Genomic DNA, 6,934 nt, shown 5'->3' with positions numbered 1-6,934 from the left:
GCACGATATTGTATACGATGTAAAGGGCGGAGGAGCTGGCTACGTAGGAGCGCTGAATTCTCCACCTCCCGTGTGCTGATTGGGCGGTACAATACTGTGCGCTCATTCGACAAAGGACTATTGTTCCCAGCGGATAAAACCGGAGCTCTCGAGCGCGCTATTCATTTCTCTCTGTAGCACGTGCTGTGAACAGAACTCCTAAATTCGCTGGATTCCCTGGACTTTTAACTACTAGACTTTTACCGCAAAAGGTATGTATAACGCTACAGCGTAGCATATGTTGCGCTTCAACGGGGATAAACGCTGGAGTGTGGTTGATTGTTCCTTTGAGTAGGGTAGGCCTGAGAACCTCAGGTACACAGCTGTTGCGTGGCCCAATTAATTAATCCTTTTACAGATCGAGATGGTTGACTGCCCCATTTAATACCAGTAGTAACATATATAGTTATTAGATCAATGGTCAGAACATTGTTTTGTAAGCACGTGTATTTATTGTACGTTTGTTTTCTTTTTAGGAACTATGCTCACTTCCGATGAGAGTTCTGTTGTTGCTGCTGCCCTGGTGTTTGAGGCAGCACGTCTCCAAGAGGAGAGACGTCCTAAACGAAAACGTCGCATGTGGACCCGGAGCTGGCTGCAGAAAAGATCCACATTGTCACACATGGGTCTCATAAGAGAGTTACGTGACAATAACCCTCAAGATTTCCGAAACTACCTTCGGATGTCCGAGGAATCCTTCAAAATAATACTGTCTGCTGTTACGCCACTCATACAAAGGTGTGATACGCCGATGCGTGCAGCCGTGCCCGTGGAGGAAAGGTTGGCGGTGACACTGCGCTTCCTGGCAACAGGAAGGTCTCTTCAGGATTTGCAGTTTTCCGCAGCTGTTTCCAGACCTTTCCTGAGCGTTGTGATTCCGGAGACATGCGAGGCCATTGTGCAGAGCTTAAGGCATTATATGGAGGTACTACTATTTTTTTTTGGCTGCTGTGTTATGTCGATATATTATACTAGCTATTGAACCAGTTCTACGCCCTGATGGCGAGCATTTCTATAGGTATATGTTCTACATCCTATCATGTGCTGCTCCCATCCTGCGCCCCCATTCAGACATGTGCTGCTGTGATCCTGCGCCTCCATTCTGATATGTGCTGCTCCAACCCTGCGCCACCCTTTTTTATTTGCTGCTCCCAACGTAATTTTATTGATTCTATTATTTAGATATATTGTTTAGCACCCCCTCTGAGTGACCGAAGCCATCTGTAAAAAAAATGGCTGCCTGCATACTCTGTGTTGTTGACTTTGTTATACTAATCCATACTGCGCCTCAATCGCTGTAGGATGTCCACATGAGAGTGTATGTGCATAATATATTTGACCAAATTTGTACATGTTTCCTTCTCATCTTGCAGTTTCCCAAGACGGCGGATGACTGGAAGAGGATTGGTTCCGATTTTGATGAGCTGTGGCAGTTTCCAAACTGCGGTGGTGCATTAGATGGAAAGCATGTGCGCATCACGCAACCAGCCAACTCTGGATCATTTTTTTTCAACTACAAAGGATATTTCAGTGTGATCCTCATGGCCCTTGTCAATGCAAACTATGAGTTTGTCGATGTGGATGTTGGCATGAATGGTCGAGTCTCCGACGGTGGTGTTTTTGAACACACTTCATTTGGGGAAAGCTTGAGGAACAATGAACTGCTGTTGCCACTAAATGAAGACACAAAAGCAAACCTAAATTTTGTCTTCATCGCTGATGAAGCTTTCCCTCTTCATCCACATTTGCTGAAGCCATTTGCACAGAGAACACTCACACCGGAGCGCAGAATCTTTAATTACCGGTTGTCGAGGGCCCGTCGTGTGGTTGAAAATGCCTTTGGGATAATGGCAAATCGGTTTAGAGTGTTCCACACAGCTATCAACTTGAAGCTGCCGTCTATAGACATTGTGGTTTTGGCATGCTGTGTGCTCCATAATTTCCTGAGACGTCATGATACGAACTCCTATTCTCCTCCTTCGTTTATTGATGCAGTGGACGCACGAACCGGAGATATTGTGCCCGGGGAATGGCGTACACAACCTGAAAATTTTACAGCTCTTCAAGCTCTTGGATCTGGCAGACAGGCAGACGATGCAAGGGACTGTCGCGAAAAATACTGTCAGTACTTTAATGGTTCTGGAGCTGTACCGTGGCAGGATCGTGCCGTATAACATAAAAATTTGTTTTTTTGCTTTGCTGTCATATAAACCTCGCTAAATAACTTTAAATGTGATGCCTATACAATGTTGCTGTTAACCCTTATAGCTTGGTAAACATTAAAGAAAGAATGCGAAGATTTTTGTTTTTTTTTGTAACACTTCTTGGTTTTAAATTATTTTACAACAAAATATAACATAACCCCCCCACCAAAAAAAATATTATCTCCTGCCCAAGAGGTGTCGCAGCGTCACGCCCTGCTGCTCCACTTGACTCTGGAGGAGCGCTGCTGTCTGCTGCAGGAGCGCTGCTGTCCGCTCCAGTCGCAATTGTCTCGCCAGGAGCTCTCTTACGGTGGCCGTTTCTGTGGATAGAAGAGGTTGGAGAACCAACGTTGATTCCTCTGAAAATACATCTCGACCTCTGGGGCAGGACCGAATTTTCTGTGTTGTAAATTTCTATTTGGTCTGGCACCACAGGGCGATGTAAATTTTAATATATTTTACAGTTTTGGTTGTCTATGGTGACATCCAGCAGAAAACCACTCGCATTATCTTGATACTTACGGAGAAGGGACGCCGGTTCCTCATTGCCAGAACCAGAGCTGCTAATGTCCCATCCCAGCGATCTGGCCACTGCTGCAGCACCTAAAAGCAAATAATAACAGATCTGGTTAACTATGGAACACGCCGTTGGGAAGCGCTCGCAGTTTTGGTCACTTACGTATGTTAGCTTCTGGGGAGAATGCCGCCGACCCGGGGGAGGAAGAGGAGTGTCGAAAGGGAGGTGTTGAGGGTGGTGTAGGGGTGCGAGGCCGTCTGCTCTCTGGTGGTGGCGTGGTAGGCCGCTGGGTCATTACTGCGTCTGTAATGTATTCAAATATTTCCGCTACCCTCTTATGTCCCGTATGCAGTTGAAAAATTGTAATCTATGATTGTTAACTTACGTGACGTCACGGACTGTGGGCTCCCGCTGGTGCTGGATGCTGTGGTGCTGCTGGCAATGGCAGGTACCTGTTGCTGCCGCTGTCTCTCTACACAGAAAGTTTACAAACGCAATCTTTAAAAACACATGTAGAGTGCTGCAGATCAAAGCTAACAATATACTGAAACATAAAATTTATATCACACTTCACAGGGGTGCGAGGGTGCATGGTCGCAACAGATGGTGGAGGTGTGGTAGGCCGCTGGGTCATTACTGCGTCTGTAATGTCTTCAAATATTTCAGGTACCCTGTTATGTCCCGTGTGATGTTAAAAAAAATGCAATAAATGATTGTGAACTTACGTGATGTCCCGGACTGTGGGCTCCCACTGGTGCCTGAAGATGGGGTACTGGTGGCAATGGTGTGTCTGACTTGCCGCCGCTGTCTCTCTACACCTAAAGTAAAGAATCACAATGTTTACACACAAATGTTGAGTGCTGCAGAGCAAAGCTAGTACTAGTACTTGCCTCGCCTTGCCTCCGCACGCAACTCCGCAAACATTTGTGGCGTTTTATAGCGGAGGTCAGCCCATTTTTTACGCAGCTGAAGCTGACTGCGGCAGACACCAAACCTCCTTTCCATCATTCTTGTTATTTGTCCAAGCACTTCTCGCTTGTGGATGTGTGGGTGGGCAGGGCGGCTCTCCAGACCCTCGTAATCCATGGCATCCATCTGGGAAATAAAAAAAAGGAGTTCTGGCTGCCCCAGAGGAGCAGAACGCATTCTCGCCGCCATTTTAGATGGAATGACCCTGAAGAGCAACGCCCAGAGGAGGAGCTGCGCTCCGCCGTCCTGCCGCGCCATTGGCATCGCAATAGCGTTGCCGTTTATGAACAGCGTCACATTTGTGACGACTGAGCGTTAAGAAAGGAACGCACATAGTAAATGCCGTTCGAAGTATCGTTATATAACGCCGGAGCGGCACGTTAAGTACGCTCGTGGTCTATGACGGCGTGATGACGTTACAGCGTTCCTGCGTGCCTGCCCTAGCTTGTTTTTGTCCCCTGACATCGTGATAATGGCTGCCAGTCGCCGTGGTCCACCTATGGGCATCCCAGAGCTCAAGTTCCTTATTGGAACAATGGATAGGATGCAGTATGAAACCACAGGGATGGTGCTGCACCGCAACCAGCACAAGGAGGAAGTTGTCCGTGTGGTGTCTGAGGGCCTCAGGAAGCGGTTTGGGATAACTCGGACCAAGGCCCAGATTGTTAAAAAATGGGGCGATCTCAAGTCGAAAAGCCCAGAGCGCCTGCAGGAGCTTCGCCAGGAGATTAGCAGAGGTTAGTACTCAGGTACCCAAAAGTATGTTGGACAGCTATGGGACAGTTTGAATGTTGCAGAGCCACTATGTGCCACAGCTATGGGACAGTATGAACGTTGCAGAGCCACTATGTGCCACAGCTATGGGACAGTTTGAACGTTGCAGAGCCACTATGTGCCACAGCTATGGGACAGTTTCTACGTTGCAGAGCCACTATGTGCCACTGCTATGGGACAGTTTGAATGTTGCAGAGCCACTATGTGCCACAGCTATGGGACAGTTTGAATGTTGCAGAGCCACTATGTGCCACAGCTATGGGACAGTTTGAACGTTGCAGAGCCACTATGTGCCACTGCTATGGGACAGTTTGAACGTTGCAGAGCCACTATGTGCCACTGCTATGGGACAGTTTGAATGTTGCAGAGCCACTATGTGCCACAGCTATGGGACAGTTTCTACGTTGCAGAGCCACTATGTGCCACTGCTATGGGACAGTTTGAACGTTGCAGAGCCACTATGTGCCACTGCTATGGGACAGTTTGAACGTTGCAGAGCCACTATGTGCCACAGCTATGGGACAGTTTCTACGTTGCAGAGCCACTATGTGCCACTGCTATGGGACAGTTTGAATGTTGCAGAGCCACTATGTGCCACAGCTATGGGACAGTTTGAATGTTGCAGAGCCACTATGTGCCACAGCTATGGGACAGTTTGAATGTTGCAGAGCCACTATGTGCCACAGCTATGGGACAGTTTCTACGTTGCAGAGCCACTATGTGCCACTGCTATGGGACAGTTTGAACGTTGCAGAGCCACTATGTGCCACTGCTATGGGACAGTTTGAACGTTGCAGAGCCACTATGTGCCACAGCTATGGGACAGTTTCTACGTTGCAGAGCCACTATGTGCCACTGCTATGGGACAGTTTGAATGTTGCAGAGCCACTATGTGCCACAGCTATGGGACAGTTTGAATGTTGCAGAGCCACTATGTGCCACAGCTATGGGACAGTTTGAACGTTGCAGAGCCACTATGTGCCACAGCTATGGGACAGTATGAACGGTGAAAAGTACTATGTGGCACAGCTAACTGCTGACCGAACTTTTTTTTTCCTTCACAGAGGCAAAGAGACAGCGCCGCCGTAGACACGAGGCATCACACACCGCCTCTGAAGTCCCAGAGCCCTCCGGGTCAAAGACAACTGATCCTAGTAGGTTCCCACAATAATGTGATTTGGGTTTGGTTGCAGGTCCCCTCCTCCCCCCCCCCCCCGGCAGCCAGTGTTGCCATATATGCTGACAGACCTTTTTTTTTTTTTTTTCCCTTCACAGAGGCAAAGACACAGCACCACCGCCGCCACGAGGCATCCCGCCCAGCCTCTTCTGGCTCTGTGCCCTCCGGGTCAACTCCTCCAGATCCTAGTAGGTTCCCACAAAAATGTTATTTGGATTTTGTTTCTGGTCCCCTTCCCCCCCCCGGCAGCCAGTGTGGCCATATATGCTAACAGACCTTTTTCAAAAATGTTTTTTTTTTTTTTTTTTCTTCACAGAGGCAAAGACACAGCACCGCCGCCGCCACGAGGCATCCCGCCCAGCCTCTTCTGGCTCTGTGCCCTCAGGGTCCAATGTCCCGGAGCCCTCCGGGTCAACTCCTCCAGATCCTAGTAGGTTCCCACAAAAATGTTATTTGGATTTTGTTTCTGGTCCCCTTCCCCCCCCCGGCAGCCAGTGTGGCCATATATGCTAACAGACCTTTTTCAAAAATTTTTTTTTTTTTTTTTTTTCTTCACAGAGGCAAAGACACAGCACCGCCGCCGCCACGAGGCATCCCGCCCAGCCTCTTCTGGCTCTGTGCCCTCAGGGTCCAATGTCCCGGAGCCCTCCGGGTCAACTCCTCCAGATCCTAGTAGGTTCCCACAAAAATGTTATTTGGATTTTGTTTCTGGTCCCCTTCCCCCCCCCCGGCAGCCAGTGTGGCCATATATGCTAACAGACCTTTTTCAAAAATTTTTTTTTTTTTTTTTTTTCTTCACAGAGGCAAAGACACAGCACCGCCGCCGCCACGAGGCATCCCGCCCAGCCTCTTCTGGCTCTGTGCCCTCAGGGTCCAATGTCCCGGAGCCCTCCGGGTCAACTCCTCCAGATCCTAGTAGGTTCCCACAAAAATGTTATTTGGATTTTGTTTCTGGTCCCCTTCCCCCCCCCGGCAGCCAGTGTGGCCATATATGCTAACAGACCTTTTTCAAAAATGTTTTTTTTTTTTTTTTTTCTTCACAGAGGCAAAGACACAGCACCGCCGCCGCCACGAGGCATCCCGCCCAGCCTCTTCTGGCTCTGTGCCCTCAGGGTCCAATGTCCCGGAGCCCTCCGGGTCAACTCCTCCAGATCCTAGTAGGTTCCCACAAAAATGTTATTTGGATTTTGTTTCTGGTCCCCTTCCCCCCCCCGGCAGCCAGTGTTGCCATATATGCTAACAGAACTTTTAAAA

The sequence above is a fragment of the Ranitomeya imitator genome, chromosome 4 (genome assembly GCF_032444005.1).
Source record: "Ranitomeya imitator isolate aRanImi1 chromosome 4, aRanImi1.pri, whole genome shotgun sequence".
NCBI lineage: Eukaryota > Metazoa > Chordata > Amphibia > Anura > Dendrobatidae > Ranitomeya > Ranitomeya imitator.
Note: the sequence above shows the minus strand (reverse complement) of the source record.